The sequence below is a fragment of the Nannobrachium achirus genome (assembly GCF_963921795.1).
Source record: "Nannobrachium achirus genome assembly, chromosome: 13".
NCBI lineage: Eukaryota > Metazoa > Chordata > Actinopteri > Myctophiformes > Myctophidae > Nannobrachium > Nannobrachium achirus.
The window spans coordinates 637,055-650,882 of NC_137833.1; the positions used below are offsets into that span (position 1 = coordinate 637,055).

Below are 13,828 nucleotides of genomic sequence, written 5' to 3' on the forward strand. Positions count from 1 at the left end.
CGTTAGCCCTACTGGCCTACCGTTAGCTCTAATGTCCTACCGTTAGCCCTACTGGTCTACGTTAGCCCTACTGGTCTACCGTTAGCCCTACTGGCCTACTGTTAGCTCTAATGTCCTACCGTTAGCCCTACTGGTCTACCGTTAGGCCTACTGGTCTACCGTTAGGCCTACTGGCCTACCGTTAGCTCTAATGTCCTACCGTTAGCCCTACTGGTCTACCGTTAGCTCTACTGGTCTACCGCTGGCAATAATGTCCTACCGCTGGCAATAATGTCCTACCGTTAGCCCTACTGTCCTACCGTTAGGCCCTACTGGCCTACCGCTGGCTCTACTGGCCTACCGTTAGCCCTACTGTCCTACCGTTAGCCCTACTGTCCTACCGTTAGCCCTACTGGCCTACCGCTGGCTCTAATGTCCTACCGTTAGCCCTACTGTCCTACCGCTAGCCTACCGCTAGCCTGTTTTCTGTCCCATCGCTTGCCAGTCCCAGTAAATACCCCCTGCTCTCCTACCGCTAGCCTACCGTAATTATTCACCCTCTGCTAACCTGTTCACCATCCTACCGCTGCTACTGTTCCTCCCACCAACCTGAGGCTCCTCTCTTCTCCTCTTTCCTCTCCTCTCTTCCTCTCCTATCTCCTCTCCTCCACATGTCTCTCCTCTCCCAGTCAGTCCCAGTCTTATAATATAAGACCTTGTTACTATAAGACAATCATTATCATATTATTAGACATTATAGCTAATGTATGTCTGGTGTGTGCTTCATTGGTCACGGTGTGTACGAGACAGATGTCACACAGTGTGTGTGTGTGTGTGTGTGTGTGTGTGTGTGTGTGTGTGTGTGTGTGTGCTTCTATAGATGTTTGTTTGATTCATGCGTTGTACAGATTCTTTCTTTTTCAATGTATTTATTGTTAAGAAACATTCTCTCTACATTCAAATTCATTTTCAGTTCAGTGAAATGCGTTGCAGGCTCGTCTAAATGACAAGAACATTAAGAACAAAACATTTCAGTGCATTTCAAGCTGCTCCTGGCTAGCTCGCCTTCTGTCTAACATTTCTGTCTTCACCTCCTTTACGACTCGACCCCGCCCACATCTCAACTCCGCCCACATCTCAACTCCGCCCCACATCTCACCGGTTAATGCGCCTCTCGACATTCCCCCATCATGCCATGCTGCTTGCCCCGCCCCCCGCCTCCCTGCCAATGCAAAACAAAATCCCCTGACCCAATCAAATCCCTCGGCCGGCTGCAGAGAGCAAGCTGCTGACTCCCCCCTGGCGTAAGTACACCCGCACGACCTTTAACCTTTCCCCCATAACCCCGCCCATCCAGGCGGCATATCGCAAGTCCCGCCTTCATGTGTCTGTTTCTCAGGCCTGATTTATATTTTGTTGCACTGGCAGTGTTGCACACCCCAAAATAGGCATATATAACGTGATATATAAGCTACATAACGTGATATATAAGCTCATAACGTGATATATAAACTCTTAACGTGATATATAAGCTCATAACAAGCTCATAAGCTCATAACGTGATATATAAGCTCATAACGTGATATATAAGCTCATAATGTGATATATAAGCTCATAACGTGATATATAAGCTCATAACGTGATATATAAGCTCATAACAAGCTCATGAGCTCATAACGATTCACTGATCTTGAGCTTCAAGATGGACTGTTTTGGGGAAAACAGCGACGCCGGAGTGCAAACCAGTATAAAAGCAGGGTCGCAGTGTTGTGTGTCTGTGACTGTTGTGTTGTGTGTTGAATGTTGTGCGTTGTGTGTGTCTGTGACTGTTTGACGCTCTCTGCCTGCTCTGCTTGAACTCTGTGTTGACCTCTGTTTTGTCACGTCTGCGTCGTGTGCTTGTAGATCTGCTATTTTTTGGAGAAGAGATTCGGTGTAGGTGGGAAAAAATGCAACCAAGCACAGTGCTACTCGGGTCTATAATTTACTACATCTAGACGGGAGGGTCTGAGTTGTTGAACGGACGCACAGAATGTTCTTGATTGGACCTTACCGGAGTTATAAAATGCTAACAATACATGTTTCATCTGGAAGATTGCTCAGAGGGTTGTGTTGTAATGTGTTGTGTTGTGTTATAATGGATGCATGGAAGACTGATGTCCATTTATATGCAAAAGAGTCCAAACGTGATCCCGGTGAGACCATGCGCTCCACCGTCATCCATCTTGTTTGGTCAGCTGACGTTTTCCATCTTCCCCCTCCTCTGATGTATCCTAGTCTCAATGAGCGGAACCACGTTTTAATGAGGAAACACCGTTCCATCACCTTACTGTACCGTTCTCTCATCCAATGACATTTCACTTTAGTTTATTTGTTAATTTTGATTGATTACTGGTCATTTTACACTTTGGTTTTCAGATCTAGGATAGTGATAGTGAGGATAGCGTAGGGAGACACAGAGCGTAGAGGGGAGACACAGCGAGCGTAGGGAGACACAGCCAGCGTAGAGCTTTGGTTTTCAGATCTAGGAAAGTGGTAGTGAGGATAGCGTAGAGAGACACAGAGCGTAGAGGGGAGACATTCAATCTGGGATCAGAGCCGTGCGAACCAAACTGCTTGATAGAAGAGTAATAATGTAACAATAACAGCGTGTGACTGTAAAACAAATAGAGGAAAGTATTGAACCTCTCGGCTAATTGGTTGTTCTGTCCAGCTGCAGTTCAGCCAGCTTTTACTTTGGACAACAGAGATAATTGACTAAAACATTCCACATTATATGAATGAATGAATGAATGAATGAATGAATCATTTTATTCAAGTGTCATGCCACCTCGTGGCCCCTCCCTCATGGGATTATATGACACATTTTCAAACAAAGTTAAAATATACAGTAGTTCTATTTTTTTATATACCTGGTTACCGGTATTGCTGATCATACACAACACAGATAGCGGAGAAAAAGACGAACAAAACAGAACAAGCTCTACAAGGCTTTTTCCCCAAGTCCCAAGCTTTCTCTAAGTAGTTTGCTGCTTTTCAAATAAACAGTTAATAAGTTGTGAGTCACTGATATCCATTATCCAACAAATGAACATAGTTAAAGGGCCTACACCATGCTTTTAAAACTATATTTTTTGTATAAATACATGCTCAAATTGAGTCTTATGCTGCATTCACACTACAGATATATAGTTGAACGTTTTGCTTGCTTGGTCAATGTTATCTCAATGGAAACCAGCTTTAAAGATACAGGACATACACAGAACAAAGCTTTGAAAGCTTTAAAGCTGGTTTCCATTGAGATAACATTGACCAAGCAAGCAAAACGTTCAACTATATATCTGCAGTGTGAATGCAGCATTATGCTGCATTCACACTGCAGATATATAGTTGAACGTTTTGCTTGCTTGGTCAATGTTATCTCAATGGAAACCAGCTTTAAAGATACAGGACACACAAAGAACGAAGCTTCTTTTTTGAAAAAAAAAAAAAGTTTTTTGAAAAAAAAAAGTTTTTTGAAAAAAAAGTTTTTTGAAAAAAAGTTTTTGAAAAAAAAGGTTTTTTTGAAAAAAAAGTTTTTTGAAAAAAAAATTTTTTTTGAAAAAAAAAAGTGTTTGAAAAAAAGTTTTTGACAAAAAACTTTTTTGAAAAAAATTTTATTTTTTTTTTTTTTTTTTTAAACATTTTTTTTGACTCTGCATTGCATTTTTTTGAAAAAAAAAAGTTTTGAAAAAAAAAATTGAAAAAAATTTTTTTTTGATTTTTTTTTTTTTTTTTACTCTGAAAAAAAAACGGGGAAACGAGAGTGACGTCACTCTCGTCAACTCTCAGAACAGCACTGTTCTGAGAACCCGTGGAAAGCTTTTCATCTCTGTCTGCCCAAAACCAGAGAAAGACACAACGGTCAGAAATAGGACTTTGTGAGGATAGAAGGTGCCAGTGGGACCCCAAAAAAGGTTTTAAAATAGAAAAAGTGAAAATTCATGGTGTAGGTCCTTTAATATTATTAAATAACTCTTCTCTGACTCTCCCAAAAAAGGGAAATTACAGAACAAAATGACACTCATTTTGTATTTCATTGAGATCACACATTTGGCAGATTCTCTATTCTTCATCCAACCCATTATTATATTGCTGCTACAGCAGAGTATTATTATGTACACATGATTCTCTCTCCATACAGACTGGTGCAGCTCCTTACATGTCTTTGCAGCTCCCCCTAGTGGAGATAACTGGGAATAGATATTTGAGACCAACTTGTGAGGTTTTGATAGAAGAGGAGAGCAGGTTACATTGATCGATCAAATACTTTATTAGAATACTTTATTAGAATACTTTATTAGAAGTTTGCATTGGAAAAACTACAGGACAGTAGGCCTACAGTTCACTGATACAAGGTCAACTAAAAGGATAAAAAACACAAGAAAGCTGTTAAGCTTGTTTGTGTTGGGGTCCCTTTGTAGTCAATTATAGAAAATGTAAAAGAAACCCAATGGTCCTGCTGCCATATTATGGAGTGTTTATTCTAAAGTAGGAGGATATGAAGAACAGATAAACATTATGGAGACCAGAGGGTCCAAACTTCACCTTCTGAAAGACCAAGTGAAAGTTCTGAGCGATCCTTCCATCCTTCCTTCTGTCTGAGGTTCCTCTGCTTTTAATCTGTATTTAATCTGCATTTAATCTGTATTTAATCACACTGTGTTCTAGTGGTGAAATGTTTCACTTCACAAATGCTCTATGTAAGGTGTGGTTTGTTGACCAAAGCAAGTAATTTGACCACTAAAGCCCTATTTAGAAAATTGCAGATCTACAAGTTCACAATCCATCGCAGTGTGGTGCATTGTGAGCTTGTAGATCTGCTATTTAACCATTTTTTTTGTATGCATCAATTTGAATAGAAACATATTGGGGCTTTGGAGATGCATGCAGTGGCTTGTGGCGACACAGTAAAATCAGAACACATTAAAAAAATCTTTATGGATTTGGTGCGGGGGTCAGCAACCCGCGGCTCTAGAGCCACATGCGGGTCTTTAGCGCCACCCTAGTGGCTCCCTGGAGCTTTTTCAAAAATGTATAAAGGGAAAAAGATAGGGGGAAAATATATACATTTTTGTAGGAGGACAAACATGACACAAACATTCTTAACGCTTTCCAATGCTGTAAAAATGTGTCGAATAAATATTAAATGTAATGCTCATTGTGTATTTGTAGCCTACTTAGTCATTTTGACAGTAGGCCAATATAATGACGCACAAAACTAGTGAAAACAGCCAATCTACAAGCACACAACGCCTCGCGGTTTAGTTCATTTTGTAAATGATAAATACAAAACGAAGTTTGGACATACAAGGTTTCCACGATATATAAGGCTTTTATAATTGTTTGCGGCTCCAGACAGATTTGTTTTTAGTTTCTTTGGTCCAATATGGCTCTTTCAACATTTTGGGTTGCCGACCCCTGGTTTGGTGTCATCATTTTACTGTGCAGCAGCTTGTGCTTCATACGAGCTTTCTAACCTCACTAACAGACACAATGTTCAGCTCACTTCAACACCACATCAAATCCATGCTGATTTATTACGTTTATTTTTCATTAAAAAAAATCATTCACATTTCCAACCTCACATCAAACATTCTTATTTTATTTTCCTTCTCTTTTTCCTCAACTTCCAAAGCGTTTACGTTGAGTGTGTTTCAAGACAGACAATCCAACAGAACTATAGAGAGAGATTTGTGTCATTGTCCTGATGTGTACGCTACACAACAAGATCTTTATGCTACACAACATGATCTTTATGCTACACAACATGATCTTTATGGTACACAACATGGTCTTTATGGTACACAACATGATCTTTATGGTACACAACATGATCTTTATGGTACACAACATGATCTTTATGGTACACATGACATGCATAATGCCCGTTCACATTGTCTTTGGTTTATGGAGACAACATGATGGGGGGGTGGGGGGGGGGGGGGGGGGGGGTGTGAGTGGTTCACACCAGTGGTTCTCAGTGTGTTTATTTTATTTTATGTCAATCACCCCCAAATTGCATAATTATGCATGATACAAACTCTTGATCCCCAGGACCAGCTTCCATTTTTGGTTTCCTGACTATCAATCATTTAGCTGGGAACTCCCTCCCGGGACCCCCGACCCCTCCTCAAGGACCCCCGGGGGGGTCCCGGGACCTCCCGTTGAGAACCACTGGCTGACACACTGTCACATACCGATCGTTCATATTGACGACAGTGATGACAGTGCCTCCCCAGTACGACGACACACAGTGTTCTTTAAGTGGAAAACCTTCCAGGTTGGATTGAAACCTGTTGGGTTTTCAGTGTTTTTTGGTTGCTGACTCGGGTTCTGGGTTTCTTTTCCTCTTGGGGTGGGGCTGTGGGGGCGGGACTGGTTGGTGTTGCGTGTCTGTGGTTGGTTGGTCTGTGTTTGGTTGGTCTGGTTGTCCTGGTTGGTCTGTGGTTGTATGGTCTGTGGTTGGTTGGTGTGTTGTGTGTCTGTGGTTGGTTGGTGTGGTTGGTTGCTCTGTGTTGTGGTTGGCTGGTCCTGGTGTGTCTGTGGTCCAGTGCTCTCCCAGTCAAAGAGCGCGTCGTAGACGTGGCGTCTCCCGTCTACCAAGCGGTTCTGAACACCGGTGGGAAGGAAGACCTGGACATGGAGGAGTGGACCCGGCACGCCACCCAGCTGCAGTCCAAATCCTTCAGAGTCCTGGCGCACATCACCGGCACCGAGTACCGTAAGTCTACACTGTAAATATTCACCTCAACGGGCGCTGCGACAAAGATTATCTTTGAGCTGTGGCACAGCAGCCACCCTGCAGCTATTAGGGACTTTAAGCAACGGCAGCTACGGCAGTCCACTCCGGTAAGCAGAAACGGATCAGTGCTCGATAGATAAACCTTCTTCCTACTACGGCAGAAGCTACCAATGTTTCTGGTTGACATTGGCACATTTCACTAATCTCACTCATGTCACTTTGTCTGCTGACCTCACTCAGCAACGAAATACAAATAAAATAAACAAAAATAAAAATAAAACAATTCACAGGAGGCAAGCAGTGATCACCCCATGATGTGCACTGCAATGTAGTTTCAAATGCACTACATTGCAGGCGCTTTTTGAGAGTAAAAAAAACTAAAAAAGAAGAAGAAGAAGAAGACATGTGTGACATGCATGATCTGGACAGATTGCCCCAGGAAACCCAAAACAACAGTACCTTTCCACATAGCGTCTACAACGTCTGCTGTATAGACACGTCACCATGGGAACCAAAGAGTTCAGTAAAAGGGGTGGGAACCCGTCGCCGACGGCTGTTAGCGATTTTGACTGCTACAGCGATTGCGTCATAGCAGCTGTCCTTCCGCCTAGCGGAGCCGTCCTGAAAACCGCCGTTGCTTAAACTCCTTAATTACACACATGCATTCAGAACAGCATTTCGTTGCACATAATGTGTCACTTGGTTGTAGCTTCAGCTTTGAGTGACTATTGAAATATTGTTCTTGTTTATGGGGGACCTTTACTTGGTTATCTTTGCACTGCAAGCATCCAGCCAGAACTGCTGAGATGGACCTTACATGCTCTGAGCCGTAGAAGGAGAAGGAGCTCTCCTCAGCGATATGTTCGGTAACCATCCGGTGCAATCGCAGGAATGACTGCGCAACCTCTTGTCTGTTTTTTAGTGGTCTCCATCACGGTGCAAACTCACTGCTGCCGCGCAGGTCAGAGGACCACATTAACAGAGCATTAGTCTCATTGGGTGTTATGGCGTTTGGAGGGGAGCCCAGAGTGAGTCCACTAAGTAGAGTAAGCCTTCAAATGGCCACAGCCACCGTGACACTCTAACAGACCAGAGGGTGAGCAGCCATTCCTGCGGACGCACCAGATGTTAAGGAGAACTCATTCTAACGCTACGGACCACAGCTAAGATTGACCATCATTGTTTTTTAAATCCCTGTGGAACTTAAGATAACTCATCCATTCTCTCTGTTTACCTCCCTCTCTCTCTCTCTCTCTCTCTCTCTCTCTCTCTCTCTCTCTCTCTACAGTTCAGGATCCAGATGTGGAGGCTCTCAGAAGGTCCAGGTAGGACCAGCTAGCAGCAGCAGAGCTCAGCTGACCTCCTGACCCCTGGCCCCTAAACCTGATGGTCTGTGGGGCGTTCTGATTGGCTCCATAGACCTCCACACTATAGACCCCTTAATGTGGGCCGTTCTGATAGGCTAGTCTCCATAGACCTCCACACCATAGACCCTGAGACTCGACACCATAGACCCCAAGACCCAGATATTCCAACCCATGGTCCTCAAGGCTCTAAAGGTGCCTCCATGCTCCAAATTAATCCTTCCAAAGTCAGACCATTCATACTCATGTAGCCTACTGACCCCCCCCCCCCCCCCCCCCACCCCCCCCCCTGATCACAGCTGCGTAGCTTGCTGGAGCTGGAGCAGGTTGTGCACAAATAGCGTAGATATTATTTGGATATGTGATATTTGGACATTTTCTGTCAGTGAGTTGTGTTCAGTTTCTCAGGGTGTGTTTATGTGTGGGGCAGACGTTATATCAGACGTCTATAGAAAGTCCTGCTCTGAAAGGATCAATCCACAGTAAACTCATCTATGGTGAGCTGAGGTGGCCAGGAGACAGAGAGCTTCTGGTTCTCACCTAAACTAAGATCCTGAGGATCCAAAACCTAGACCCCAAGATCCACATGATCCAAAACCTAGACCCCAAGATCCACAGGATCCAATACCTAGACCCCAAGATCCACAGGATCCAAAACCTAGACCCCAAGATCCACAGGATCCAAAACCTAGACCCCAAGACCCTGAGGGTCCAAAACCTAGACCCCAAGATCCTGAGGGTCCAAAGTAACCATAGACTCCCCCAGACCCCCCAGACTCCAAACCAGACAGGAGACGATGCGTTGGTAAAATCTCTTTCAGTATCGAGGCTTGTGTTCCAATGACCCCCCCCCCCCCCCCCCCCCCACACACACACACACACACACACACACACACACACACACACAGACCTGGTCAAAGCTGTTGCTGTTGATAAATGACATGGGAAGTATTTGACTGTAAAAGTCTCTCTGTCCTCGTGGAGGGGAGAGTGTCCGTCATGAAGCTGCCACTCATCTCTTCTTCTTCTTCATCTCTCTCTCTCTCTCTCTCTCTCTCTCTCTCTCTCTCTCTCTCTCTGTCTCTCTCTCTCTCTCTCTCCATGCCACAGGGAACTGTTTGACTCAGAAGTAAAGGGTCCTCGTTTTGCCAAGCTGAGAGATTGGCACACCGGCCTGTCAGCCCAGATGCTTAACGCTGCCTGCTAGGGTCAGAGCAGGGCGGGGGGGTCGTTACCATAGCGACCAGCAGCAGGTCAAAGCAGGTTGAGAAAGAGAGGAGGAAACAGTGATGATGAGGAGGATGGGAGTTTAGAGGAGGAAGAGGGTCGTGTTGGCGTCTAGAAGGATGAGAGCCCAATGTCATCTTACATAATATATAGATAGATAGTTAATGAATATATTCATATGTTTGGATACAAACACATACGCTTGGTTTCTGCCTAACACCAGAGCTCCTACTGTACATGTACGAGGGCATTAACCAAAAAGTTGACAAGTCAACTCAGTCGACTTCATTACACAAGTCGACTCCCACCGGAGAAAGTCGAAAGTAGAAGTTGAAAAAAACAATAATACTTTCTATTGTGAAAATAGCAGATCTACATGCTCACAACGCAATCAGCTATTTACACAATTTCTGCCTCTATAGATTTGACAATTTGGTCCTTAAATTGTCACTTTAGAAATGTGAAGATACACTCTATACACTTAAACTTTATGTTGGTTTGTTTACTGTTGAGTGAGAAAACATTGTTTCACATTAAGTTAATCATCTGGGGACCCCCCAAAATAACTGGGGGGTCGTGTGTGATGTGATGACGTCATCAAACGATAAAGTCGACTTCAACTCAACTTTTGGAGATCACAGGTGGTTGATGCCCTAACATGTACTGGAACTTCACACAAACTGTCTCTGTTTGAGTTTGACATTGTGATGACATACAAATAAAGTGACTACGGCTTGTAAAACAGGACAAAACTAAAACATTGATTGTTTTGGTCTTTATTGAAGTATTCTGGTTGTTGTGCTGCTGGGACATCGCTGTTTATTTGTCTCATCGGTGAGCGTAGAATGTTTAGGATGTTTGCAGAATGTTTGCAGAGTTGTAACTCAGAGTTTATTTGATCTACGTTTCGCTGCCATTCCTGAGGCCAGGGCGGGGCAGGGCAGGGCAGGGCGGGGCGGGGCGGGGCGGGGCAGGGCGGGGTGGGGCGGGGTGGGGCGGGGCGGGGCAGGGCAGACGGCAGGGCGGGGCGGGGCGGGGCGGGGCAGGGCAGGGCAGACGGCAGGGCGGGGCGGGGCGGGGCAGGGCGGGGCAGACGGCAGGGCGGGGCGGGGCAGGGCGGGGCGGGGCAGACGGCAGGGCAGGGCGGGGCAGGGCAGGGCAGACTCCAGTGCATAATGCCTGTCAGATACGTTACGTTGAAAGGTCTACCAGGGCATTCACTTTTTCAAAGAGCTTTCTTCACATAGAACACAACACTGCATGTACTGCAGTATTAGGGTTAGGGTTAGGCTAAGTTAGGGTTAGGGTTAGGCTAACCCTGCATGCAGGGGAAGAGCTTTCTCCACATAGAACACAACACTGCATGTACTGCAGTGTTAGGGTTAGGGTTAGGCTAAGTTAGGGTTAGGCTAAGTTAGGGTTAGGGTTAGGCTAACCCTAACCCTGCATGAAGACAATGTTAGTAAAGCAACACAGTTTGATATTTCCACCCCACGCTGGGATGGAACTGTGTAGTCGTTGTACTGTAGTTCCAATCTCCACCACAAATGTGACCGTCATCTTAGAGAGAAGAGTTCTTAGAGGAAGAACATCTTGCCTGCCAGGGATACTTACAGTAAGACTTACAGTAAGACTTACAGTAAGAGTTACAGTAAGACTTACAGTAAGACTTACAGTAAGAGTTACAGTAAGACTTACAGTAAGACTTACAGTAAGAGTTACAGTAAGAGTTACAGTAAGACTTACAGTAAGAGTTACAGTAAGAGTTACAGTAAGACTTACAGTAAGAGTTACAGTAAGACTTACAGTAAGACTTACAGTAAGAGTTACAGTAAGAGTTACAGTAAGACTTACAGTAAGAGTTACAGTAAGAGTTACGGTAAGACTAAAAGGTAATCATAAGTTCAGAGGTGAAGTCCAGCAGGTGTTTTTGACGTGTTGAGAGAACAGAGATATGAAGTCTTCATGACGTGTTGAGAGAACAGAGACATGAAGTCTTCATGACGTGTTGAGAGAACAGAGACATGAAGTCTTCAACCCGAGGACGAGGTGGACGTGAGGCGGCGTGGTCGACTGGTCGTGGACGTCCTCCTGAAGCAGGACATCCGACCTGTGAGTGAAAAGTGACAGAAGAGCATCCAGTTGCTCTGAAAGAAAATGAACGAGTCATGTCTTTATTATCCCACTGTTACAGAGAACACGTTTCTGTTGCTCATCTCTTTTCTGCGCTGACAGGTTTTCATGTTGTTTCTGCCTCACTTGGTCTGTTTTGTTGTTGTTGTTTCTTTTGGCTTTTGAGTCAAGCTCCACAGAGCCTGTGTTCAGATCTGTGAGTAGCAAAGAGTCCCGGGACAGATGGATGGTTTGGAAGGTAATTCTGCCCGTCCGGTTGTCAGCAAGGAAAGTGTCACATGGCTGGCTGGCTAGCTGTGCTGTGGCTAAAAGCTAAAAGCTAATACTTGGACTGTTTCTAAAGGGGCCTTTCACCCAGAATGCATCAGTGAGGCTGGATTCCGTCTCAGCTTAAAGAAGTGAGCGGACACAGTGATTCAGTCATTGGAAAAGAACAAACTATACGCTGATGACACTCTTCTCTTAAGGACGATCCTGAGAGGAAATTGTCTTCAGCCATACAGACTGAATCACTCAGTGAAATCCTCCAGGATCAATAGATATCCATCTATCAGTGAAATCCTCCAGGATCAATAAATATCCATCTATCAGTAAAATCCTCCAGGATCAATAAATATCCATCTATCAGTGAAATCCTCCAGGATCAATAAATATCCATCTATCAGTGAAATCCTCCAGGATCAATAAATATCCATCTATCAGTGAAATCCTCCAGGATCAATAAATATCCATCTATCAGTGAAATCCTCCAGGATTAATAAATATCCATCTATCAGTGAAATCCTCCAGGATCAATAAATATCCATCTATCAGAGCAGCAACTGTAGCTCATAGTTGTTCTTTCTTTGGGTGAAACGTCTCTCTTGGCGTTTGGTTGGAAGTCGTTTTCTAACTGCTTGCCGCCGCAGTCTTTGACCCCGCCTCTCCCTCCGCCCTCCCGGCCAATAACAAAGAACCCCACCCGCACGCAATGCATGCTGGTCCGTGAGTGAGTACAGTATGTATGTCCTGGTAGCTGACCTCTGACCTCCTCATCTTCCTCGTCCTTCATCACTCCTCCACCAGCGTCTCCTTCTTCTCCTTCTCCTCCTCCTCTTCTTCTCCTCCTCTTCTTCTTCTCCTTCTTCTTCTCTCCTTCTTCTCCTTCTTATCCTCCTCCTCTTCTTCTCCTCCTCCTCTTCTTCTCCTCCTGCTGACAGCCTCCTGCGTTCTCACGTTAAATCTGATCTCCTTCTCCTCAGCTCCCATCCCTCACCTTTCACCTCCTCCTCTCCCTGTTGCTCCCATCTCCTCCTCCATCTCCAGTAGATCTTGGTTTTAACCACTTAAACCCTGAGTGACCGGAGTCCCCCAGGGCTCTGTACTAGTGTCTCTTCCGTTTTCCGTAATCGTGGGAAAAGCTTTCCCTGAAAATACCCGATCGACAAAGGCTTATTTTCTCTGTAAGATTTTCCCCACAACAGGGATTCTGGGGTTTAAGTGGTTAAGTTGTGTTGTTATGATGAGACAACACAGCGTAGCGCAGATAGTGATACACACTGAATGGTTGAACCACTAGTCGTTTGTTTTACGCTACATAGATGTGATAAACCAGACACTTTGCAGTCGTTACTGACGCAAGTGAGATTAGTTGGAATTTGATTGTGCCTGCATGCGTGCGTGCGTGCGTGCGTACGTGCGTGCGTGCGTGCGTGCACGCTCATGTGAGCACACTTTGTTGGTTTTCATGGAAATGTAGGAAAACTTGTGCAAATGTGTGCATATTTTATCTATTTTAGAAACGGAAAGCCTCACATGTCTTTTTCCAAACAATCACAAAGTGGACATCAGAATCCCCTTTAGTCTTTCAATGCCATGGTCTTCTCGGGACGTTGTCCATAAACGTATGACCATATATGGACGTTGTCCATAAACGTATGAATTAGACTCGGGACGTTGTCCATAAACGTATGACCATATATGGACGTTGTCCATAAACATATGAATTAGATTCTTCAGAGAACTCAGGAGGACTGTGTGCTTCTATGGAGTATCATAATAATAAGCTGAAGTCTACTTTATAATTCATAGTTATTAAAGTAAGCTGTGTCCAGATTAGGTTGAGGGAATAGATGTCAGGTGTAGCTTATCTTAAACATGAGAGTTCATTGGGTGTTGTTTTACCTGTCAGTTCAATGCTCGTATTCACAGAATATCAACATATTAACTCTACTACACAGCATTAACAATACTACACACACTTCCCTTAATGTGAAAATGCAAGCTTTATCGGTGCATCATTATGACATCACCATTACTTACTTCCTGTTTACTGGACTCTCCTGCCCTTGAAAAGCAAACT

The 13,828-nt window shown here is 44.3% G+C and overlaps 1 pseudogene across 1 annotated transcript in view; it reads left to right on the plus strand.

Moving 5' to 3' along the window:
* LOC308296727 (LIM domain-binding protein 3-like) overlaps positions 1-13,828 on the plus strand; it is an 87,084-nt pseudogene that overhangs the window by 55,725 nt on the left and 17,531 nt on the right. The window contains exons 6-10 of the transcript in view: positions 8,052-8,088; positions 8,225-8,354; positions 8,558-8,609; positions 8,700-8,873; positions 12,729-12,801. The product of the transcript in view is annotated as an LIM domain-binding protein 3-like (transcript). The remainder of the gene's footprint in view (positions 1-8,051; positions 8,089-8,224; positions 8,355-8,557; positions 8,610-8,699; positions 8,874-12,728; positions 12,802-13,828) is intronic.